This window comes from Canis lupus, chromosome 13 (assembly GCF_003254725.2).
Source record: "Canis lupus dingo isolate Sandy chromosome 13, ASM325472v2, whole genome shotgun sequence".
Classification (NCBI taxonomy): Eukaryota; Metazoa; Chordata; class Mammalia; order Carnivora; family Canidae; genus Canis; species Canis lupus.
The window spans coordinates 36,563,221-36,589,283 of record NC_064255.1 but is presented as its reverse complement, the minus strand read 5'-3'; the positions used below and the strand labels follow the sequence as shown (position 1 = coordinate 36,589,283).

Genomic DNA, 26,063 nt, shown 5'->3' with positions numbered 1-26,063 from the left:
CTGAACGTGCAGGGATGAGCATATGCTGCAAACCTGGGTGCAGGGGGCAGAGCCGAGTGGCCGGAAGATTCCTCTGGACCCCAAATCTTTCCTTCACCTCAAAGGTGCCTGAGGCCCTCCCCTGAAATCCGAGGCAAAGGAGGGAGCAGGACCCCATCCCCTCGGCCTCCTGTGCTGTCTCCCGCAGCTGCCCTTGCAAAGGTCCACAAAGTTGGCGGCTTGCAGGCACCAACACGTGTCCTGTCGTGGCTCGGGAAGCCCGTGGGTCGGCAGGGCCGGCTCCTTCCCGGGGCTCGGCCCCCACGGCTCCGTCGGTGGCCGGGAGTCCTTGGCATTGCTGGTCTGGGGTGCGCAGCCCTGTGACCTCCGCCCCCACTGGCGGCGGCCTTCCCCACGTGTCTTCCCATGGCCGCCCTAGGATACCAGTGGCGGGACCCAGGCCCACCTTAGTGCAGGGTGTCCTCACCTGAGCTCAGTACATCCCTGTTGCCAAACAAGGTCACATTCTGAAGGTCTGAGGGGACATGCGTTTGGGGGGACGTCCTTCAGTCCTGGACACCCTCAAGGGGCTGGGCCCCGGAGAGGGACTGTCCCCACCATCGTGGCAGCCCTGGGACAGCCCTGAGTCTCTTACCCCTTAGTCTGGAAACTTCCACACTCTGCTTATGCCCTCCGCGTCCCTGCTTCGGAGAAGGGACCTACCGTCCAAGTAACGAGGTCTCCTCACCGTCTGCTGAGGAGCGTGGAGACACAGCTGGCTGCTCAGGCACGACGAGCTCAGAGGGGCTGCGTCTCCCACAGAGGGTGTGCGCTCCTCCTCCATGGACAGAGCCCGAGGTGAGAGAAGCCCTTCCCTGGCCTCCCAGAGCGATCTGCCCTCGTGCACCCACGCCCCCTTCCTCGGCGACCTGTCCCCCTTGCTCCACAGCAGGCACAGCGCCTGGGAACCCCTTTACTGAGGCTCCCCTGTGGAGCCCCTGCATGGGCCCATGTGCGTGCACCCCACACGCAGCCCAGTGGCCTTGTGGTTTTAACGCAAGTATCTGAGCCCCTGCCTGTGGGCCCCACCAGCTGGGCTCGAGGGAGCCCTGCAGATGCCAGCACAGGCACCCGGGCCAGCCCAGCCCAGCCCAGCCCAGCCCGCACCCACTCGGGGCAGCAGCCTCCCAGCTTCCATGCACCACCCCCAGCAGTCAGCAAGGGCCCACGGCCGAGGCCCCGGAGAAGTGCTGCGTGCCTCTGCATCATCCAGGGGGCTTGGAGAGGGTCCGAACGCTCTCAGGCTCCCTGGACAGACGGGCGGTCAGACAGGAGGCAGGAAGAGAGGGGCCATGGGAAAAGGGCGGAGAGCCGCGTGGCGCTGGGTGTCCCTGAACACCCCGTGAGCTGGACAACCGGCAGGTGGCCGGGCCGACCAAGCCTCCTTTACCCACTTGCCAAATGGGGCTCCCATCTTTCTCAGCTCCGGTCCTCAGAGCCCAGTGACGCAAGTGTGGGGTGGCTCACGGGGCCCCTGGGGTGGGTGAGCCGTCAGTGAAGGTTGTGGCCGCTGGGGGACACCAGCCCTCCCTGGCTTCCCAGCGTGAAGAGGACAGTCGCGGAGTGTGCCCTGACGTCAGCGCGGAGTCTCATGACGCCCGGAAACCTCGTGGCTGTCCTGTTGGCTCGTTGGCCTTTCCTCAGCTCTGCCATGGAGACACTGTCAGGAAATCCGGGCAGGCGGGCAGCCCTGTCCTGTCCCAGGACCTTGAGAACTCACTGGCCGTGGGCCGGGCCAGGCCGCACTCGGGCTGACGAAGGGGAAGCAAAGCCGGCCGGGGTGGGGTGTCCCCCAGGCCAGGCGGTTCCTGCAGGGCGGATCCTGCTTTGGCTCTCTTCCCAAGCGTGGTCGAAATCCCTCCATCCGTGTGACACAGGGCCCCCGAGCCCCAGAGCCAGCTCTCCCCCAGCACACGCGCCGCTACCCTGGGCCCTGGGGCCCAGATCCTTCCCTTTGCCACAAGGGGAAGCTAAGAGGGTGGTGGGAAATCAGGCATCATGGGCAAGTAGTGTTGCTTTTCCGGATAATTACCCGCACCTTGTATGATCTAATGAGCCGTCCAGGGCCCGGATGGCGCGGCTGGGGGAGCTGCTGGATGTGTCCCCACGGCTCCCACCGTGGGAGGAGCTCACTGATCTTCGGGTGGAAGGGGGAGTGTGTGTGTGGGTGCTCACGCTCTGTGGATTTTTGCTTCGTGCTGGGGAGGAGGAGAGGAGTGGCTGCTGGCGGCCTGGGCCGGGCCGGTCTGCAGGGCTGGGCAGGGAGGGCGGGCGGGTGTCGTCCTTGGATGGAAAGCTGAGGCCCATCCAGGGGGCCACGGGGTGCACGCGTGTGAGCTCGCCCACAAACACCGTGGCCTTGGCCCCGTCCGGCACCTCCTCCGTGCTGCTCAAACCTCAGTCCCATGTCATCTCAGGGAGCACTGCTGTATCCAGACCCTTAGTTTTTTTTTTTTTTTTTAAAGATTTTTATTTATTTATTCATGAGAGAAACACACACACACACACACACAGAGGCAGAGGCCCAGGCAGAGGGAGAAGCAGGATCCATGCAGGGAGCCAGACATGGGACTTGATCCCGGGACCCAGGGGCACGCCCTGGGCTGAAGGCAGGCGCTAAACTGCTGAGTCACCCAGGGATCCCCTTAGTTTTATTTAAATTTGTTTGTAGTTCTTTTTTTTTTTAATAATAAATTTATTTTTTATTGGTGTTCGATTTGCCAACATACAGAATAACACCCAACGCTCATCCCATCAAGTGCCCCCCTCAGTGCCCGCCACCCAGTCACCCCCACCCCCCGCCCTCCTCCCCTTCCACCACCCCTAGTTCTTGTTTATATTAAGTATGTAGAGATGCCATATTTACTAAAAAAAAAAAAAAAATCTGTTAAGTCTTAGATTGGATGCATTAAAATGATCGTGTAACCATTCACTGAAAGGCGTGAACCTGTCCCCCGACCCTCCTGACACTGGGGACAGGACAGGACAGCAGTGGACACAGTTGTTGAAGCAGGAAGCTTGGGGCGACCAGGGCAGAGAGGCTGGCTCAGGGGCCCGCCCGGCTCGTCCAGTTCCCGAACCCCATCCTTCTTGCCCTGACAGGTGGATTCTCTGTGCTTCTGTTGTACCTTCAGCTTTCTTGTCTTATTATTTTCTAAAGAAGATTTTTTTTTTTTTTACTTATTTATTTGAGAGAGAGCTAGTGTGAGTGCTCATTTGGGGAGGCAGAGGGGCAGAGAGAGGGGCACAGGCAGGCTCCGTGCTGAGCGCAGAGCCTGATGCAGGGCTCGATTTCACGACCTTGAGGTCAAGACCCTGAGATCATGACCTGAGCCAGAATGAAGGCTCAGATCCTTAACCCACTGAGCCACCCAGGCGCCCCTCAGCTTCCTCATTTTAGGATCTCCCAAGTTCCTCCCACACCTGAAGCCTTCCTGGCAGGACCGTGGAGACACCAGGGCTCCTGCCCCTGCCCGAGGTTTCTGGGGAGCCCCTCGGCCCTCCTGCAGAAGGACACACCCCTGCTGGCAGGCCACCCCTCCTGCTGCCCTGAGTGGTCAGGAAGGCACATCTGCCCCTATATAGCAGTCCGGGGGTGCTCTCTTGAGCCAGAGGAAGTGGGCCTAGGATAGGCGCATGTCGGCCTAGGACCTTCCCCAGCTCCAAGCCTGATGGTGGCCCCAGTACCTTGGAAGGAGCAAGCCTGCACAGCATCAAGCCGGGGCCCAAGCAAGGGTCGCAGTAGACAGCCACGGCCCTGGCTGCTGCCCTGTCCTGGCCTCCACGGCCCCACTGAGGTCAGGGCGGTGTGGGAGGGCTGGCCCAGGAGAGTCCCCGGCAGCACTGGACAGACGGCCTGGAGACCTCTCGGCCTGACTCAGGACGCTGCTGCTACTTCCAGAACAACTGGCACACGGCGGGGTGTGGACGCTCCCCATTTCCAGCAGGACCAGCCTGCCTTTTCCTGCACACCTGGGCACCCCAACCTGCTTCTGTCTCTGTCTCCCCTTGCCCTGGTTACTTTGGCCTCTTCTGTTAGTTGGCAGATTAAATGAAGGGAGATTTGCATAGCAATAAAAAGGTAATTAAAATCACCAACACATGAAAAGCCCATTATAAGATTCCCTGGGAAGGACGCCTCCACTGGTCAGGAAGACACAGGAAGAGGTGGGGGTGGCAAACCAATTAACCGAGCCTGTTAGCTGTCCATTATCGGTGCCGGGGATTGCAAATATAAATATTAATCGCCACAGGGCCAAGTTGTTAGCAGCCAAGCAAACTCATAAATATCCTGCTCACGATTAATGGTGACCGAGTGCGTCTCCGTGGGGGGACGGGCGGGCCCGGGGCTGCGGGCTGTCGCACGCGCGCCCTGCGCTCCTTGCACTCCTCTCACACGTGGTTGCCACTGCCGACATCTGACTGCATTTCCAGGTCTGGATGACGGTGTGTCCGTGTGTGGGTTTACTGGTTGTTTACGACCACTTAGAACGTGTGTGTGTGTGTACGTGTGTGTGTGCGCGCCCACGCATTTGCCCTCTGATCAAACTAATACACCCGTGCAGTTGCTGTCTGGCTGATAACTCCATCAGGGCTCTCTGGGCACTTAACGACCAGCGGGAACCCCCAGCAGCGGTCTCCTTTCTGCGGACGGCAGCTTCTGTGTAATGACTTCCATAAACGACACCCCATTGGTCATGAATGGGCGCCCAGAGCTCAGAAACAAGGGCCCCAGGCAGGGACCCAAGTGGGGGATGCCCCCACCCCATGCCATGATTCTGCTCTGGAAAACCAGTAGAGAAATCCCGCTCTGGCATCAGCCAGAGATCACTTCTGTTCCACACACTCTTTCCACACTGAGAGGAATGAGAGCCTCGGACAGAACGAGACCCTGCCTGTGGCTCTATTGACTGCCTCCTGCCGGATGCTGTTCTGGGCCGGGGGTGGGGGGCAGTTGTGGAGAGGCTCAGGGGCCCCTAGACATCAACACTCTTCTGTGGGAACCTGGACCCATGACCCGTGCATTACCTGGTTGTGCTTTCTGACCTCTTAATTGATCCTGAGAAGGACCTGAGCTAGACCCCCCCTCCCCATCCTGGCTGTTTGGGTTGGCGATCCATCCATCCATCCATCCATCCATCCATCCATCCATCCCACAGTCTGCTCACTGAGCAATCATTTCCAAATCTATACTGTATATCATGTAGCAGGTCCCAAGGGGATGTGAAAATAAGTCAGAATTGGTCTCTGATTTCCTGGTATTTGATACCAAATATCGGAGTCGACCTATGCCAAAATTCATTTATTCCTCTTCCTTCTTTCCTTCCTTCCTTCCTTCCTTCCTTTCTTCCTTCCTTCCTTCCTTCCTTCCTTCCTTCCTTCCTTCCTTCCTTCCTTCCTTCCTTCCTTCTTCCCTCCCCCTTTCTCTCTCTCTCTCTCTCTTTCTTTTTTTCTCCTCCAACAAGTGTTATGGACCAAGTACTGAGCCCAGGATAGTGAACAAGGAAGACAGTCTTTGCCCTCATGGGGTTTGCGTTCAAGTGGGGAGAGCAAAAGGTAAGTAAAGAATATGCCAGGTGACAAATGCTATAAGGTAAAGAGAATAATTGTGGAAGGTGCTATGTCACAATACGGTGCTCAGGCAAGGCATCTGAGGAGAGAACGTTTGAACATTGTCTCTGGAGACAAGAGAGGGAGCCATGGACGTTCAAGACAGAGGCCAGCAAGGAAAAGGCCCTGAGGTGGGAGTGTGGCTGGAGAGGAGAGGGCAACAGAAAGAGTGATAGGATATGATTTTGGAGAAATTACATGTGCAGGAGCCGGCATTTCAGACCATGTAGAACTTCTTAAGTAGTTGTAGGGAGTTAGGGTCTTATTGTGAGTGAAATGGGAGCCATTGGAGGGTTTGAGTAGAGTGAGATGAGACGTGATCATCCTGTGTGGAGAATAGACTGATGGGAGGAGGGGATGCAGATGCCATAATCCAGGTGAAGTGATGGTGGGTGGGCAAATGTGCTGGCAGACAAGTAATGGGCAGTGATTTCACATTTGGGATCTATTTTAAAAGTAAGGTGGAAACATTTTTTTCTGAGTTGGATATAAGGTGTGATGTGAAGAGAGGAATCAAAACCACCTCTACAGTGTTTAAGATAAGAAAATGTTGAACATAGCTGCCCTTTACAAAGATGGGAAAGAATGTAGAACAGATATTTTGGTGATGGAGACACACTGTGTGGCCACGGTCACTTTGGGTTTGAGTGTCTTTTAAGACACCGAAGTGTTAGACATCTGGACATAGGAATCGCATTTAGAGAAAAAAAAAGCAAAACAAAACTGGGCTGGGGCGATGATTTTGGTTAGGAAGTGAGTTTGGAGAAAAGAACCGACCTGACGGTGAATCCAGGAGAATGGCAGTACCTACAGGCAGGAGAGTGGAGGGAAAGCAGGAGAGGACGGTGTGAGAGAGAGACCAAGGAAGGAGGAGGAGGGCAAGTCTGCGTGGTGCCCTGGCCGCCATAGGAGGAGAAGAGGCGGGCTGCCTGCAGCGGAGGTGAGAAACCATCCTTGCATTTCGCCACATGAAGACGTCACAGGGGCTGCTCTGGCCCAATGGGGGGAGCAAACTCCGGGGGGATTCCAGGTGATAACGGAAGGAGGAGGAGTGGAAACAAATAGAGGTGATCGGCGAGGGGCGTCCTGGACATGGAGGGAGGGAGGGCCCATCTCGGTGTGCACGTGCACGGGGATATTCCTATGTATTCCACATTCACACACTCATTCCGTGTATAAGAAAGACGTTTATAACAGAATCTTGTGATTCAGTCGGGTGCAGAAATGTGATGATGATGATGGCGGTAGGATAGAGGCAAGATATGGCCGGGTGGCCCCAAGAAACAGAGGGCTGGTGCTCAAGGACAGTCAAATGTAGCCCTGCCTTGGCCCCCGGTCGCACACCTGGGCCTTGGCACCGCCCGGGCGCGCTGTCCATGGTGCTGACGCGACTTGGCTCCCGCTGAGATTACACTCCACACTCCTGTGCCCAGAGGAGGTGTTCAACTCACGATTTATGGCTTGGCATTTAACTACATCAGTCTGTATATTTAATTGCTATTTTATCACCCATTAAATCATGAACATCACCTGATTTATTGGATGTCGTCTATACTGGGCAGAATGGAATATAGGGGAAAGGAGAATGGGAGGACGGGAGAGGTCAGTTCTCTCCACGCAGAGCTCACAACACGCCAGGTGCGCTGCGAGGCAGTGCTCATAGGTCATTGGGTCTAGTGATCAGGGCCACCCTGGAGGTGAGTGCTGGGAATGCCATTCTTTCCACGTGACTCAGGGGAGTTTGGTGCATACAGGTGTGAGCAGTCCGTGAGGGGAAGGGGCTGAGTCAGGATTAGAATCCAGGTCTCCTTCGTGCCCTTCTGCACTTCAAGACCTTAACCACCCGCTACAGGAAGGTCGCTTCTCCCGCCCCCTTCCTTAATGGCTTTCCTGAGCTCTGCAGGGAACAAGATAACTACAGGGGTCAGTCCGCCCAGCTGGAAGAGACGTGGGGAAGCTCCATTTTGTGTTGGGTGCCATGGAAGGAGGTTTAATGCAGGGCCTCAAATTCACCTCGAAAGAATCAATTTTCATAAAGTGCAAATGTGCTCAGTCCCTTTGCACATTAAACATCATCAATAGCTTTCCCCCAGCTGAATGCTTTTTCATCAGCCACTCACATCCTCTGTGGGGACCAGTGAACTTCTTCAGGGGAGATGGGGTGATGGCCATAAACTGTGCTGCTCAGATGTCCTGCTGCATGAAGCATGAGTGATGCATCCGGCAATTTCCCTCTTCCCACTGCATTTGCACCGAGGCGCCCTATCCTTTCACATCTCTCTTTTCCTTTACAGGTGACAAATCTGCAAAAGAGCTTCTGTACCCCTTCTCTAACCTTTCCTTGACCAACAAAAAGATCTTTCACAGATGTTTCCCCCAATAAATGTCCTGCACATCTAACCCCATCTTGGTGCCTGTTGCTTAATGGATCCAAACAAGCTCTGACAAGTAGAGCTAACCTTTAAGTGGGGCTGCTACCCCAGAGATGCTTGTTATCGAGGTCTCGATGGCTTTTTCTCTGTGTGTCGTGTTGTGCATGTGTGCACATACACACCCCTGATCAATCAGGGACTCCCATTCTAGATCAAGGTTCTTTCAGCATCTGTGTTGCAAGCATCCCACTAATTACCAAAATGGGTCTCCCCATTATATGGCAGCAATAATTGGGTGATCATAAGGAAAGAGACCTCTTACCACCCCATCTATGCCTGCCTTTGGCCCAGGGCATGATCCTGGAAACCCGGGATTGAGTCCCATGTCGGGCTCCCTCCAGGCCTGCTTCTTCCTCTGCCTGTGTCTCTGTTTCTCTCTCTCTGTCTCTCATGAATAAATAAATAAAATATTTTTTAAAAATGTCACTCAGAGGTCTCTACTTCTCAGGGTCGGGCCTAACATGTGCAGAATGTTGAACGTCACCTGACCAGCTCCCTCTCTTTGCAAGCATACCGTACCATGTGGCTGGACACAGGGATGAGGCCCCAAGAGCTTAGGACGAGAAGGAGCCTGGCGTCAGCATCTGGTCCTGTGTGATGTTCTATATCTGCCTTTTACCAGAGAATCTGCAGTGGCTTCAGTTAATTATAAATTATAAGAAATCACTTTGTTTCCTCGCATATATTAGGCTGCAGTCCATGCAGTGGTTTCCTGTGGCTCACTGTGGTGTCTTCCTCGAGAATCTTGTTGGGGGAATGAACTGAGGAGGAGGTTGGCATGGCAAGATTCAGACACTCTTGGGTCTCTGGCCCTAATACCGGCAAATATCATCCAAATCAATCTTTTCCCAACCAGGTTTGCACAAATCCTACTCACCCACTGCGGTGAAGACTCAGCATTCACTGTATTCCTAAATTCCAATCAGAAAAAAGACCAGATGTTTTCTAAAATAAAAGGGCATTTGTGAGACTCCTGAGGACGTTCCTAACTATGCCAGAAGGCGGTACCCAAAGGGACAAAGGCAAGCCTCGATTCAGAGGAATAAAAGGGAGGAGCCTGGGCGAGGTGGGGAAGGATCAACTGCATACACATGCCCCTCGCCCCAGGGGCCAGGATTGCTCCCCCAAACCACTCCTCCTGTGTCCACCGAGTCCCCAGAAGCCCCTGTCTCCATTCTTCCTCTTGAATCCCAATCTCATCCCCTCCCACGCACGCACCCACTTGTCAAGTCAGAAACCCAAGTCTCTTCCTTCTCCCTCATCCCCAGGTCGGCTTCTCACCCAGATTCCATCACATCGACCTCTGAACTGTGCACGGAATCCGTCTGCTTGTCTCCACCCTCTGCCTCCACTGTGGGCAAGGCCACCACTGACCCCCGTCCTGATGACAGCGACGGCCTGCTCACCGCTCCTCCTCAAGTTTTATTCCCAAGAAGAGTACTCCCCACACCAAGGCCAGTGCGGCCGTCAAGTGGTAATTCTGACTGTGCCCTCACACCGATGAACGCCTACAGTTTTTCCTGCTTCCAGAACAAAGGCTAAGTCGTGGACCCTGATGGCAGCTGTGGCCCTGCTCTCCGGCCTCCCGTCTCACCCGCCCCAGCTCTTGGGCACCGTGTGCTCTCCTGCCTCCCTGCCTTCCTGGGACCACTGATCCCTCTTCCCAAAGAACTCTTTCTCTCCCTCACTTTCCTTGGCTGGCTCTCATTCGTCCTTTAGGACTTCCCCACGAAGGCATTTCAGGCTCCCGCATCTCGAACCCGATTCTACACGACCCGTCATCATTGTGTCCATGTAAGTGCTTCCCTTCTTGAACAAACACTGAGGGCAAGGGCCATTCTTACAGCCTTTGTGCTTCTAGAAGCTCTTTCAGTGGCAGAAGCACAGACGAGCTCTTCCAGAAATTATGCTGTGAGTGGGTATTATTGTGTCGTTGCCCCGGCCCTAAGACCGTGGCTCCCCGGCTGCGCCCCCAGCACTGCAGAGCCAGTGGCCGCCTTCCCAGCACAGCCCTTCTCGTGGACGTGCAGGTGACCGAGGGGAGGGGAAGCTACAGGAGTACATGGCAGATGGCACAGAGTCGGGCATCAGGTGTCAGCTGCAGGAGGGATTCATAGGGGCTCTGAACCCTCCAAATCAGCCTAGAATCTGTTAACTGAGGGTTAGGCTGGGGCTGACTATGTGGTTGGAAATGTTTCGTAGAGGAAGGGCTTGCACTCTGTTCCTCTCTTCTCGTATTGTGGTCAGAATCAGTCTTCTGTAGGGAGATGGGAGGTCTGTGTGTGTGTGTGTGTGTGTGTGTGTGTGTGTGTGTGCAGAGAGTTGGGAGGTGTGTGTGTGCATGCATACCCTACTTATAGGGAGAGGACACCGTCCTTGGGTAGAAAGAACCGCATCTGGTGCTCCTGTGATAAACATCTGTGACCCCTTCCCCAGCCTTATGACTTCATTGGATGTTGCATCATGGAGTTTGAGCTCCAATTTGAGCAGAGTCCGATCTACCTCTGCTCTCTGTGGCCGCGAGGGCCCCATGTGCCACCTGAGCTCTGGGCTTTTGGTTCTCCGTGTAGGAAATGAGGTTCGCTGCAAGGTGCTGGAGAGACTGAGTCTGAGTCCCTAGATTCAGAGGGCCTCCGTGTCCTGGGGGCAGGGGCGGGTGAGGCCCATCACACTCACACCTGCTGGTGCACGTTGCCTGCAGACGGTAAGTGAGGCGTCACTGGTTAGACCACGTCTCGTTCCCTGTCTACGGCTGGCACCCTGCCCAGCAGTGAGTGGCCCTGTCGATGTTTACTGAATCTTTTCCTACGGGCTGATTTATCTCTGATGCACCACGTCCTCCTGGCATCCCCGGGCCCCAGAACTTCAGACAGAGGGGATCTGCTGACGGCCTTCTCTTCTGATTAGCTCCGTACGTCAGACTGCAAATTGGCAAAACTGTCAGACAAGCAACAACAGAAAAAAGTTTTTAATTAGTCCTTCCTGAAGATCAGGAAACGTGGTAAAAGAAAAATGCTTAAATCGGCACGTGGTTCTTTGAACTATAATTAGTATGTTGGATGTGAAGCTGCAAAAGCCCATTAGCTCCCATGCTCTCTGCTGCAAAGTTGAGTGGAAAAGAGGAGTCTCGGGGAGGCGGGTGAGGATCGATGTTTTCGGGTGGAGGAGACACGTCGTCTGGGTTTAAGTGGTTGGGATCTATCCTGTCACCTGCATGCGCTGACCCCACATATCAGGGGGCCTCCGCGAGGTGGGATGCTGCACCTGGCGAGGAGACCAGTATCTGCTCCAAGGCATTTATAGCAAACTGAGGAAACAGGACTCTCCAGGCAGCAGCTTCTGTCCAGGCTGGGAGCGGGGGGCTGGCTCCAGGTGCAGGGGGCTGGCTCCAGGTGCTCAGGGAGCAGAGGAGCCACCCGACCTGGGTGCGTCTTGGCCCCGCTGTTATTTTAGCACGTCTAAACACCAGGCGTTGCATTTGGAGCAAAACTGAAGGTTATCTACTCAACCTCAAACCACCTTGAAATGGGGCAGGAAGACGGGCCCCTGAGATCAAGGAAGCCCCCATGGCGTCCCCACAGTTTGGGGCTAGCGACTGCAGAACCAGAGTTTGAACTCAAATCTCCAGATGGCAGTACGCAGCCCCTGGTGCGGCACCAGCGCTGCCCAGATGGGATTTCCACGGTCGTCTATTTCGCACACCTACCTGGCATTTTATGTAAGTGGAATACACACACATTCAGAAAAAAAGAAATGCGTGAATCACAAGTGAGTCACAGGTTGGTAAGACTTCACAAAGCAAATTCATGCAGGTAACCACCAGCCAGATGGAGAAATAGAGCTTCACCAGCACCCGGAAGGCTTCCTTCCCATTACCGCCCCAAAGGCAGCCACCACGCCGGCATCACATACTAAGTTAGAACTTCGGAACTTCCCATAAATTGAATCCTATAGTATGTAGCCTTTTGTACTGGCTTCTTTCTCCCGACATTATGTTTGTGAGTCATCCGTGCATTCAGACGCTCTTCCTTGTTTCACTGTGTTACTCATATATGACTACACAGAGGGTTATTTATCCAGCCTACTGTTGGACAATATTATCATTTCTATTTTGTGGTTATTATAATTAGAACTGCTATAAATCTTCATGTGCATATCTTCCGATAAATATACACAACGTCTCTGCTGGGTAGATATCAAGGACTGGAAGTGTGGTCACAGAGGATGTAGGCTCAGCTGCCGTAGGCACCAGCAGATACTTCTTCAAAGTGGCTGTACTGATTTACCCTCCAACGGGCTGTGTATTTTTAGTTACTTCACATCATTGCCAACATTTAGTATTTAAAAATTTGACCATTCTCAGGGGCGCCTGGGTGGCTCAGGGGGTGAAGTGTCGTCTGCCTTCGGCTCGGGTCATGATCTCAGGGTCCTGGGGTGGATCCCCAGGTCGGGATCCCTGTTCCGCATGGAACCTCTTCTCCCTCTCCCTCTGCCCCTCCCCCTGCTTGTGCTCTCTCTCCCAAATAAATGAATAAAAATCTTTTTTAAAAAAATTGGCCATCTTGTGTAGTGGTACTATTTTGTGATTTTAACGTACATTTTCCTGATGACTAATGAGACCGAGTATACTGGTTTACTGTCCAGTTCAGTACTATCTCTGTGAAGTTCCTGTTGGAGCTATTTGTGCCATTTTTTTAAAGGAAAAATTGGGCGGTTTGTGTTTTTCCACTTGATTTATAGACGTTCTCTTTTAAATATATTCTGAATATAAGTCTCTTGATGGACGTAAATTCTTCATTCTAACAGAATATAATGCATTCATCTTTTCTTTTATGGTTAGTGGCTGCTCGGGGTCATGAAGAAAGTGCCCTATGTCACTTTCTGGAAGTTTTACTGCTTCATTCTTCACATTTATGCCCGAGATACCACTGGAGCTGGTGTTCTGATGCAGTTTGTAAACAATGTTCAAAACGATGTCAGGGGAGGGCCAGCGTTTTCGCCCAATATAGGCATCCAATTGGCCCAGCATCATTTCTTAAAAAGACTGTGTTTCCCACACCGAATGTGGCACTTGGTCCAAAATGATAAGTTTTCTTTGTGAAAAGACTTTTGACCTGCAAATTCATTTTTTAAAGAAAGAGATAAAGGGCTGTGCCAGTTATTTTCTCTTCAGAGAACTTGTGTGATTTGTGTATTTAAAGAATTTGTGCATTTTATCCAAGTGGTCACATTTATTGGCATCCTGTTCACAGTATTTTTTGATCATCCCTTTCATATCTGTGACATCTGTAGTGATGTCCTCTTTCTCATTTCCCGTATCGATAATTGCCTTCTCTATTTTCCTGATCGGTCTGGTTAGAGCCTTGCCGATTTTAATAATCTTCTTTTAAAAAAAAAATCAGTGTTTGGTCCCATGGACACTCTCTACCCTCTTCCTGCCCCCAACTTGGTTGATTCCTTTTCGTACCTCACTGCCTGACTTCTCCCTAATTCCCAGTCTCCTCCACGCTCATCTGCTGGCTCTTTCAGGTGAAAACAGAGAGCTTTGATTCGAAAGCCCTCTCCTCTTCTAATGTTGGTCTGTAAGCTATAAATTTCCCTCCTCCTAACATGTTAGTGGCATTTTACAGATTCTGATGTGCTCTGTTTTAGCTTTCATTCAGTTCAAAATACTTCCTAATTTCCCTTTGGGTTTCTCCGCTGATGTACGGGTTATTTGCAAGTGTGTTATTTGGCTTTCCAAATATTTGGGCACGTTCCAGAAATCTTTTTACTATCGATTTCTAATTTAAGTCCATTGTGGTCACAGCACATACTTTATATGACCCGAACCCTCTTAATGCATCGAGGTCTTGTTTTAACGGCCCGGAATGCGGTCCGTCTTGGTAAAAACATTCCATGCGCACTTGAGAATGTATTTGATAAATGTCACTCAGGCCAAGTCTTTCGCTTTGCAAGTCTTCCGTGTCCTTACCGATTCACTGTGCTCCTTCCACCAGTAATTGAAAGGCAGGTGTTTAAAATGCACCGTTTTTGTGGATTTGTCTATTTTCCCCGTGTTTCTAACGGTTTCTGCTCTGTGCACTCTGAACCTCTGTGAGTAAGTGCATAAACATGCAGGACTGTTATGTCCTCTTGATGAGCTGACCCCTTTATCATTTGAAATGAGGTTTTAAATCGCTAGCAACACTCTTTGCTCTGAAATCTGCTCCGTCTGACGCTGGCGGCTACTGCAGCTCGTTTGTTTGGACGGGTGCCAGCGCGGCATGCCATCTTCCATCACCTTGTTCGTCCTTTTGCTTCTTTCTACTTAGACCGGGCAGCATGTTGCGGGCAGCATGAGGTTGGGTCTGTTTCTTTATCCAATCTGAAAATCCTTGCCTTTTCATGGGGGTGTTGAGGACATTTAGTTATTGATAATATTAGGTTTAATCTGCCTTTTGAAGGATGCTGTCTCTCTGCAGTTGCTTTCTGTGTCCCCTCTTCCACCCTCATTCGACGCAGCGGTTTACACCTCTAGAGGCTCAGTGTGGTCCTTCCATATCGTCTACATCACGACTTGCTATGTTCAATCTTCTCCTGGTCTCACTGTGGATTTCAGGTTTTGGGTGCTGAATATTTTGGTGTTTCTATAAACATTTTTGAGCTTTGTCCTTGTTGCATTATCAGAAGTAGTTTCATACTTTCGGGTTTTTTATTTTGTTAGTCTGGACCAGTCGGTCACATCTGGTCTAGAGATAATCATTCTCCGTGACTGAGGTCAGATTTCTGGACACCGATGAACCACGAGGTCTTGCAGGCTGACTGTTGGAACAAGAAAGACGCCCAACTTCCCCTGCCCTGGGTGAGCCCTAGGAGCTGTTCTAATTCCCATTCTTGCCTCAGCCTGCATTTCGGTCATTTCCCCTAATTGCATGCATGCATGTCATCTTACTTGTACACAGGGTTTAAACCTGCACTAGATTGTTAGTACTTCTATTTTTATTTTTTTAAAGATTTTATTTATTTATTCATGAGAGAGAGAGAGAGAGAGAGGCAGAGAGACACAGGCAGAGGGAGAAGCAGGCTCCATGCAGGGAGCCCGCTATGGGACTCGATCCTGGGACTCCAGGATCACACCCTGGGCTGAAGGCAGGCACTAAACCGCTGAGCCACCTAGGGATCCCCTGTTAGTACTTTTATAAAGGTAGTTTTATTGTCAAACAAAATACAGATACAGAACATCACACAAAAGAAATGCATAGTTCACAACGCGTTCCTAGATAAGCGCCCCGGTCACCACCGCCTGCCAGGCTGAGAGACGGAACGTGGTCAGCCGCAGGGAGCCCGGTCCCTGAGCCCCGCCTCAGCCACGTCTCCTGCTCCCACAAGTAACCACTACCCTGATTTTCATAGTAATGACATCTTTTATAAAACCCAGTTTTATCATTCAAGGTGAAACCCTGCATGTTATAGCTGAGTCTTGCTGAATTTTTAAAATGTGACATGTCCTTTGTGTTCCTTTTATTCCGTGAGTCCCTCCTATTTTTCTCATTCCCCTCCCTTTGACTTCCAGACTCTCCCGCAGTCTGGATTTTGCTGATAGCATCCCCAGCACGTGGCCCTGCCCTTTGTACGTGCTGCATATTGACTGCTGGACTCAGAGATGGGGTCAGACTCAGGCTTAATCTCTGTCTGAAGACATTATTTGGTGTTTGGACAGACACAAGGTCCATGATTTCTGATGGTATCTCCCTTCGCCACGTCAGCGGCCACAGATGCTTAATGCCTGTGCCCAGTAATTCATTTTGAGTTGCAAAGGATAATATTTTAATTCTGTTGTCTCTTTTGCTTACTATCTGCCAACTGACGTTCCAAGGATTTAAGGAAACAGTCGCCTTATTTACCTACACGCTGACCACTTGCAGCGTGACCTCCTTTCCTGTAGCGGGAGGACAGCTTCTCTTCGTTCCGGTGGAGACGCTCAGCTTTCATCTGTATGAACGTATCTTTCTCTGACCCCCACCTTGGAAAGCTTTGGAATTCTTGGTTGCCACTCAAAGGTGGCATCCCCATGAACTCTGGCCCCAGTGTTTCTGCTGATGCTCCAGCAGCATTTTTGTCTTTGCCTTTGTCTCTAGTGTCACTGTCTCCTGTCGGGCACCTTCCCCACCTTCCCTTCTGCCATGATGCTCTTCGCCACAGCGTGCCCGACTGCGTTTTCCTTTGTGTTTAATTTGCTTGGTTTTGAGCAGCTTCTTGGTTGGATAGAATGATGTCTTAATTGCATTTAGAAAATTTCAGATACTAGGGACCCAATATGCCTTCTTCTCCACTCTCAGTCACCCACACTGCCTCACTTCCTGCTGCCCTGTAGGTGAATGGTGGTCCGATTTTTGTTTTCCACCATACTTTAGTGTATTCAAACCCATAGCAATTCTGAACAACGACAACAAAATTCCAAACAATAACCCGACTTCAAGTTTGATGGTCTTCCCCCCATCCCCCCTGCCCCGTTTTTAGAGTCAGGTGAACTTTTCCATGGGCTTGTAGAGTTTCGATAGCTCTCCTAAAAACTCCCAATCTCTTCACTCATTAGATACACTTTTACCTACAGATATTTTAACAGTTATCACAGATATTTTAAAGCTCTTTTCTTTCTAGCTTCAACATATAGACCACGCATGGATCTGTTTTTATTAACGATTTTTTCCTTTTGACCTCGTATGACAAAATCCTGCTTCATCTCATGTCTGATCACTTTGGTTTGCTTTTGTTTTTTAATTGAAATACAATTGACACGTGACACTGCGTACGTTTGAAGTGTGCAACCTCTTGGCTTGATGCATGTATGCTTTGCAATATGATTACCACCATAGCATTAGCTAACACCTCTATCATGTCACGTAATTATCATTTCTTTTTTTGTGCCAGGAACAATTAAGATCTAGTCTCTTAGCAACTTTGAAGCTTAAGATACAGTATTGTTGACTGTGACCCCTGTGCTCTGCATTTGAGCTCTGGGACTACTCATCTACCAACTCCAGGTGTGTGTGCCTTTAAACAACAGCTCCCCCATTTCCGCAGCTCCCCTGCCCCCCACTTTGGTAATCTGTTTTCATAATTGACACTATGGATGATGAGCCGTAGATTCTCCAGATTCTGTTATCTCGTCTAAGAGTGTTAAATTTTCTTCTGGAAGGTAATCAAATTACTGGTATACCATCTTGGTCCTATGGTTGTGCCGTTGGGTACAGACGTCAGTGTAAGATGTGGTCCTGAAGCCCAAGCCCCTGCTGGGGTCTCGGGCGAGAGCTCAAGATGCTCATCAAGACCCTCAGAGGGTTCTTGTCCAGCGCCGGGCGCTCAGTCCCTCCAGCCTTGCACCTCTGGTTTAGGTGGTGCTCCTTCGACATGCGGTGAAGGAGTCAAGGATTTGATGGGAGTTTGCATACAGAGAAAATCAATTAGGATTTTCTCCTTCAATTTCCAGCCTCCCTGGCAGGCCTAAATGTTGACGTCTGACTTCCCAGCCCAGTAAGACCTAGGATTTCCTCTTGAGCTCTAATCCGATTGTGATTGTGCCCTGAGGGCTGGGGATTCATTCCCGCAGGAGAAGAGCCAGATGGACTGTGAGCCTGTCCAGGCAGATGCCCTTACTGTGGGCTGTGTCTGGTCGGTTCTGCTTTGGGTGCCTCTCCAGTGCCCTCCAACAGTGGTTTCTGTATTTTCCCTGGATTTAATCATTGTTGCTGACCCATCCCGTGGGTCTATACATCTGTCTTTATGCCAACACCACGCTGTTTTGATTATTGTAGCTTTACAACAAGTTTTGAAATCAGGGAGTCTGAGTCTCCAGTTTTGTTTTTTCTGTTAAGGATTGTTTTGACTGAGATTCTGTATGAATTCTAGGATTAGATTTCCTATTTCTGGAAAAAAAAAAGTCATTGGGATTTTGGTAGGCTTTGCACCCGATCTGCAGATCACTTTGGGTAATACGGACATTTCAGCCGTACTTAGTCTTGTGATCCTATGACCTAGGGATGTGTTCCCACTTATTTGGATCTTTAATTCCTTACAGCAGAGTTCCAAAGTTTTCATTGTACATAACTTTCACCTCCTTGGTTAAGTCAATTCCAAGGGTTTTAATTCTTTTGATGCCATTTTAAGTGGGATTGTTTGTGTGACGTTCTTTTCAGATTGTTCATCGTGTATGGAAATGAAACTGGGTTTTGTGTGTTGATTTTATTTATTTATTTTTACTTTTAGAGAAACAGTTGTTTACATATTTTCTCTAAGATTTATCATTGTTAGGACAGAAGGGTTAGTCAAACTGGAGCTATCCTGCCATTGGGGGAAGTTGGGAAGTCCTCCTATTTTTATTTCCCGTACATACTAGGCACACAGTTTTCATGATTGCCCCCCACACGTTTCTCCTCCGTGTCGCTGTTTCCCTTCCTGAGTTACCAGGTTTCCACTTCAGAACCTTTCCTTCTGAATTTAGAACTCCTGGCGTGAAGCTCCGCGGCGGCTTTGTTGGTAGCTCAGTGGGTGCTGGTGGTTCGCGGTGGTGGCTGTGGCCCCTCCGTGGACGTCTACACCTCGGCCGCGGCCTCTCCAGGGTGCTCGGGGCCACAGGCTGGCAGGCCGCTCCTTCATGTCCTCGTCCCCAGAGCTTCCTCCCTATTCTTTAGTGTTCTCTGGGCATCTTGGTGGCTAGTCCCCTGGAAACAATGAATAACTGTCTATATTAAGATTTCTCGGTTCTGATTCATGGTTTATGTCTCCTGACTGAGCCTCAACTTCTAGAGTTCTCTTTTTTTTAAGATTTATTTATTTATTTATTTATTTATTTATTTATTTATTTGATGGGGCACCTGGGTGGCTCTGTGGTTGAGTATCTGCCTTTGGCTCAGTTCGTGATCCTGGGGTCCTGGGATCAAGTCCTGCATCGGGCTCCCCGCAGGGAGCTTGCTTCTCCTTCTGCCTGTGTCTCTGCCTCTTTCTGTGTCTCTCATGAATAAATAAATAAAATCTTAAAATATTTATGTGAGAGAGAGTGTGTGCATGAGCAGGGGGAGGGGCAGAGGGAGAGGGGCAGAGAATCTCTGAAGCAGACTCCCCACTGAGCATCTGGGAACACTGGTGTCCGGACCACGGACCACACGTAGGTCAGTGTCTACGGCCTTGTATTTCTTTCCAGTTGTGTTGTCATGCCTGACACATTGCAACATCGTTGCGGGGTCTGGGTGAGGCCGTCTTCTACCCGAGTGGATGTAATGTCCTCCTTCCCAGCTGTGGGAGCAGGATGCCGTGCTGGCCAAGCAGGGACACGAGGCTGGATCTCAGGTGTTGCAAGGTGGCCTCGTTCTAATTGGTCCTTGGTCCCAGCCTGCACCGTAGGGGCCCCTATAGAAAACGTGGGGTGCTTGGCGGGCTCTTCCCTCTGGCGTTTTCTCCTATGCTCTAGGGGACTCTGCTCCTTGGCTTCTTGGCCCGGAGCCACTGCTTTGTGCCCTCTCACGACCTTGTGAGGCTGGGGTTCTGCAAATTCTCCAAGGGAAACATTTGTTCAAAGTGGTGGGCTTACTTCTGTGAGCTTCTCTTTTCTCGTGGACCTTGGCTCCTCCAGAGACGATGGCCTGGAAAGTCCTCGACTCCTCTCTGACCTTTCCAGACCCACAAGACCCCCTTCCACAGCTCCCTGCCCAGCAAATCGCCAATGTCCCCGGAGGGGCAGCTTTCCCTTACCTGCTCTGCTCCTCCTCGTGGAGACGAGATCTTGGCCGTCTTGGTCATGTGCCAGTGCCTTCAAACAGCAGTTTATCTTCCTCTCATCCAGCCCTAATGGCCATTATTTGTGGGAGTTGGTCTGGCATAACATATTCTGTAAGTAGAGGGCATCTGTTTCCTATAATTGACGTTTCCCCATAACCAGCCTACATGCTTCCATGGTCTGGTTTTTCCCATATTTTCAATTTCACACAACCTAGTTTGGTCCTGAGCACCCTCTTGGGGTCCAGCAAACATGATTTTATGTAGAAAACAAAAACGAGAGCAATTACTTGGATAATTTCAGTAAAAGTCGTCTGGGTCGTGTTTATCCAGGCTGCCTGCATCAAGTGCAGAGAAAGTGAGGACTCGTTTGGCAGCAGCCTGGAGTGCGGACAACACACAAATGTTTTCAGTTTCCATCACGGCCAACAGCACACGAGCTCCACTTGGCTGGCTCTGTTCTTCACGGGAAGATGAGCGTCCCCGTGTGTGGGCACCCCAGGCTCTCCAAGCTCCGGTGCACCCCATGCTGGGAGTCCCAGGAGGTGGCTCTGACGAGAAGCAGGAGCGTCACCATCCAAGGTGAGTGAATGGGCTCGTGAGATAGCCAAGTGCTGCTGATATCACACGATGGGCCTGTCCTTCCAGCCTCATCAAGGCCATCGGGTGCTTGGAGGTGGGACACACTTGGTTTGAATTCCCGTCCTGACCTGAGAGGCTCTGCAGAAGCCACCAAACGTCTCCAGGTGCCCGTTTATTTATTGGTTCCTTGAAGAATGACTGTCCCCACCTCGGATGCTGGTCATGGAGATAAAATGGACCATGAGCAAAGCATAAGGCGTGACCAGCACAACCCAGGTGCCAGTTCCCCTCCCTTCTCTCTCCCTAGCTGCTTTCACGGGCCCGTCCTTGTCTTGCTGGCAGGGGCTGGGCCAATCCAACCTCAGCCGGGGGGCCTGGCGCGGAGGAGGTGCTCGTGCAGCTGCGGGGCGAGAGCGACCTTGTTTGTGCACATGGCTGGGCTGTGGCCGTCGGCGGGCACCTTCCCCGCGCTGGGCTGCAGGCATGCAAGAGGCGATGGACAAAGGCCCGTGAGTCCTCCCAGGGAAATGTGGTTACCATGGAAACATGAGTGGTGCTGGGGGGGGGCACTGACCTTTGGGCGGCGGAAGGGGAACATCCCCGCTGCGGTGGGTGGGCATCCATCCGGAGGGGTTTCTCTGAGAATCAAGAGAGGACGTGAGCGCCAGTCGCGGGTAAGCAGAGCCCACGAGAACCTCAGGTGTGAGCACCGGCCCGCAGCCCCAAGTCCCAGGCCAGCCACCGGAGGACGGCGCGCGTCCCACGTCCCTTCTGTCTTCCACACAATGCTGGCCTCTTGACGCTATTTAGGGGATCTTGAGCTTCGGAATTCATCCCTTACCCTCCGGTCTCTCGTGGAGAACGCCGGGCGGGTACTCGCACGCGCTCCTGAGGGTTGCTAAGGGAGTCGAAGGAGACTTGGCACGCAGGCTCCTCAGTACAAGCTGGGCATCTTTCTTATGAAGAATCATTATCCCTTTCTCATTGTCATTACCAGCCCAGGGGACACTGCCCTGGCTCCCCCACCCCGCGCACAAACACACCCGCAGCCCCAGGGCTCCCCTCTTCTGGCCCACGACCTCCCCCTGCCAGTGGGGAGGGGCTCTGAACTCCTTCAGGGTCAGGATGGGGTCCTCCAGGCCGTGCTGTGCTTGGGCCCCCGTGAGCAGAGGCAGGCAGGGAGCTCCGTGGGGGCGGGCGTGGAGAGTTCTCGTGGCGCTCAGGGTTGCTCTCATGGGACCACCTTAACTCCTTGGGCCAGAAGAGAGAGCCGTAAGCCTGACCCCGTCCTCCCCAGGTTCCCCAGGGGCCACGCCAGTAGCTGTGGCTGGTGAGGGGCTGGCCAGAGCAATGACACTGGCATCAGACCCCAGTGTTCCCAAGGGGGCGGCATCCCCCAGGCTCTGCCCCAGAGGTGCACCCTACAGGGGGTCCTGGGGCCTGAGCATTTAGCATGAGTGAGAGAGCACTTGGTTTCCTGCTCAGGAGAACGTGCTGGGCCAGGAGCGAGGCTCAGGGGCCCCTGGACTGGCGTCACTCCTCTGCTCTGTCCTTGGCACTGTAAGGAGGCAGGAGGGGTCGCTGCCCTCGAGGCGGGGGCACTGGTCCATGTCCAACCCACACTCGTGCACGGGCAGCCCGTGTCCTGGTTGGGGTTCCACCGAAGCAGAGCCCGAGACGAGGACTCCGGGTGCACACTCCTTCTTTGGGAGACAGTCTGGGAACCAGCTTGGGAGAGGGGATCGGAGGCAGGGAAGGAAGCGGCCAGCCAAGGGTGTGTTTCCACGCAAGGGGCCGTGGAAGTCGCGACTCTGGGCCACGGTATCCTGCACACACTGTGACATCAGCTCAGCATAAGGGCCAGAGAATCGGGGTTTTGCTATGCTAACGGCCACTGGCCAGTCGCCCAGGGCTGGTCCTCAGGCTGCTGGTTCCTCAGCACCTCTGGCCTCTGTGCATGTGGGCGGGACCCCCTGGCCGCCAGAGGGGGGGTCAGGTAAGGCAGCACAGGTGGCGGAGTCCAGTGGCGTGCGCTGGGGTGGGGAGTCCAGGGGATGGAGCAGTGTGAGCACGGCGCCCCTGCCCTGAGCCCTCCCTGCTGATTGCCCTTCAGAAGGCCAGTCCGCAGCTCACTGACCTGCCCGGGCCGGCGAGGGCAGGGAGCAGAGAGCAGAGGGAAGGCCCAGAGGCCAAGTCCTGGGAGTCCCCCGCCCCGCACCCACCGTTGGCTCCAGCCCACCTGGGAGACCCCGGGGCCGGGGAAGGACGTGGAGGCGCCCCGGGCTGGGGTCTTAGGACACTCTGCCCGCCAGCTCTGGCTCCGGGGAGAGGCCTTCTTCCTCCCCGCCCCCCCACTCCCCGCGTCTACTTCGTGCTGTGGCATCTCCTCGGATCACCTGCGCCGACACCTAGTGTGTCCCAGGGTGTCGGCCCCAGAGCTCGTCTGCCCTCGAGTCCCTGCCAGAAGGAAAAGCTCAGATCCAAGAACCCAGCAAGGGCTGGAAGGATTGGAGGGTCTCCTCCTCCGTCCCTCTCCTTTCTGCCACCTCCCTCCTGCCCCTGCTGCCCGCCCTGGCCCCGGAGCTCCTCTCTGCAGCCCCTCGAGGCAGACCGTGCTGGGGAATCTGATGCCCAGGTGTCTGGGACATGGGATCCATCAGGCTGACTCCACCGCGGGGCCCCTCTGGCAGGGTTGGGGGTGCATTCAAGGGGAGAAAGGGTGAGGAGAGGTGCCGGGATGTCTTTTGCTGCTGGACCTAAAGGAGGAGTCACCCTGGGGCGCCTGGGGGCCTCCATGGGTGAAGCGTCTGCCCTCCACTCAGGTCATGATCCCGGGGGCCTGGGATCGAGTCCTGCATCATCGGGCTCCCTGCTCAGCGACGGGTCTGCTTCTCCCTCCCTCTCTGCTGCTCCCTCTGCCTGTGCTCTCTCTCTCTCTCTCTCTCTCTAATAAGTACAATCTTAAAAGGAGAAGAGTCACCCAGAGGGTGCATTTTGTCATAAGACCAACCTTGCGGGTCAGAGCCAGTGCCCAGGTGCCCTGACCAGGCCCGGAGCCCTCGCCGCACGCCGAGGGAGCCCGCTTCATCGCTGGGGAGCCCTGCCTGGGAGAACTGGCTCCCCGGATTGACTTGAAGTCTGTTCAGCACGTCTTCCAGACACTGGTTCCGAGTTCTGACATTTCCAGCCACAGAGGACCGTTCTGCTCTTTCCGCCCCATTACTTCTCTTAAAAACTTGAACACGGTGAGCCTTCCTGCCTGTCCACCTCCCCCAAACACACACACACACACACACACACACACACACACACGCCATTCCCTGGATGCACAACCAGGCCCCCGCCGGCCCTCATCTCTGCACCCCCCACCCCACAGCAGCACGTTTCCTCACTCTTTTCCACGCTGGGACTCTCCTTCCAAAGACTCAGAAACCACAGATGCATGAAGTGTCCTAGATTTGGGAAGGGCCTCTGGAAGTCGCCGGGTCTGGAGCTGGCACTCACACGCAGGAGGGCTGGAGGCCCAGGGCTCACGTGGGATGTGCGGGGACGCACAGCAGAGCAGAGTGAGCCCTGGAACGGGCGCGGCCTGACTGCAGGACCAAGCTCCATGCGAGTCTGCTCACTTCATGGTCCTGAAAACGTGGCCCCGAGCTGACGGAGCAGAGCAGGGACCTGGGTTTCACTTCCCTGTGTAGGTGAGGTGGCCTCCGGAGCCGCCGGGAACAGGGACAGCTGGCTTTTCCGCCCCTGCCCACAGCAGGTGAGCCATTTCAGCAATGGGCAGGGTCTGGAGGGTAGGAGTCACGGGCGGCTCTCGTGGTTAACTTGCAAATGATCTGGATAAATAAGGAGGTGCATCTGTGTAGGAGATTAATGGCTGTTTTCAGATCTTGGCTCCTTACAGTGAGATCGGACACGGTTGCCGTCACCGCCCCCTCTGGCTGGTGTGGACGTGGCCACTCGGCTGGCGGGAGCGGCGGGCAGAGCAACGGTGCACCTGCCCTGCTGAGCCGAGGCCTCCAGAGGCAGCGCAGGGGTCCTGCTCCTCTCTCCATCCTCCCAGGACTGTCCACAGGTGCGGAGAGAACAAAGAGACCCATAAACAGCCCTGAACGCAGCAGCGGCCAGGCCCAGGCTGCCCAGGCAGGGTGAGCCCAGCAGAGCCCCAGGCTCCCCACGTGAGCAGGATGTGAAGGGCCTGTTGCTGTGAGCTGCCGGGGCCGCTCGTTATGCACACCTGCCGTAGCCTTTGCTGACCAATACGGCCGTTCTCGGGAGCGGGATAACCAGAGACTGCACAGATGCCGACTTTTCCTAAATTCATTTATGGATTCAACACATTATCTGATCAAAACCCTCAATAGGAGTTTTTGGAACTTGGAAAATGGATTCTAAATTTAATTTAGAAAAATAAACCCTATGAATAGCTTAACACATTTTGAAAAGGATGATGAAGTTTTGAGCATGAGGGGAGCTCACTTGCCGGCACTCAGGGTACGGAGCAGGGGGGAGGCATGTGGGCTGCAGGGCTGTGGCGTGTGGGGCGTGGGGGCTGCGGAGGACACCCCCAGCGTGGGCGAGCTGCTGACGGAGGCGGCATATTTGGGAAGGGGGAGGTCGGTTACTAAATGGCATGAGAAATATGGGAGTTCTTTATGGGGAAACATAAGCTAGGTCTCCCACTTGCCGCCATATTAACTAAATTAACTCCAGATGAATTCAGTACATAAATAAGAACAGTAAAATGATGATTTTAAAACATGCAGGAGAATATCTTTGTGGCCTTGGGGGGCGGAAGCATGCTTTTAATCAAGGCCAGCCTAGCAGAAGCCGTGAGGGAAGTGACTGATGAGCTCCCTCACATCAGAACTGCCTCCTGCCCTGAACGACAGCGGGGACACTGGCGGCCACTGGCGAGGCCGGCCCCAGAGCACGGGCCACACGCGGGGCGGTGTCAAGGTGCTTTATGACATCCCGACGGGCGAGAAGCAAAGGATGGGAAACGCAGGAGACTATGGGCATTGGATATGGAGAGGATGCTCCCAGGGCGGGGTTGGGGGGCTGCTGGGCGGTGGGGACGAACGGGCAGTGAGCGCCACTAACCAGAAACACTGGAATATGTGCCACCCCGTCGGCCGCCAGGTGACAGTCAGAGGCTTGGTAAGCCCGGAGGCTGAGCGTGTGCAGGGGTGCGCAGGGCGGGGGGCATGGCCGGCCGAGCCCCGACACCCACCTGGATGTTCCCTGTGAGCTCACCCGCCTGCGTGTGCCACGGCCACCCAGTTCCTGGTCGGCGTCACTAGCGGGCGTCCCAGCTGCATGAGAACCCTGTAGGGGTGGCCGGGGGCTGGGGGCACTGGGGTGCCCTCCCCTAGAGGAACGGCTGAGCAGATGGAACGCTGGGACGTGGCCAGAGCTGGAACCGCTCTGAGACACGCGCCCGGGGACCCACCTGGGATCTCCAAAGGACTTTGGTCTCCGGAGAAGGTGCTGCCTCAGTGGGTCCTGGGGGGGGGCAGTGCCCCTGTTTGCCCACTTCTTTGGTCTTTCAGTCCAGCCCGAGTCAACGCCCCCTGCCCCTTGCTGTCACATGGTCCCTCTCCGGGCCAGCCTGCACCCTGCAGGCCAGGAGGAGGGCCTGGG

General features: G+C 53.5%; 1 long non-coding RNA gene across 2 annotated transcripts; it reads left to right on the top strand.

The window, feature by feature from the left end:
• The first annotated feature begins 5,732 nt into the window (after positions 1-5,732).
• Positions 5,733-24,852, top strand: LOC112662401 (uncharacterized). Of its 2 annotated transcripts, XR_007401618.1 has the most exons (4): positions 5,733-6,589; positions 9,350-9,875; positions 20,169-23,662; positions 23,794-24,852. It is a non-coding gene; the product is annotated as an uncharacterized LOC112662401 (long non-coding RNA). The 2 variants fall into 2 exon arrangements; XR_003138492.3 differs by having other exon boundaries at positions 20,169-24,852.
• The last annotated feature ends 1,211 nt before the right edge of the window (positions 24,853-26,063 follow it).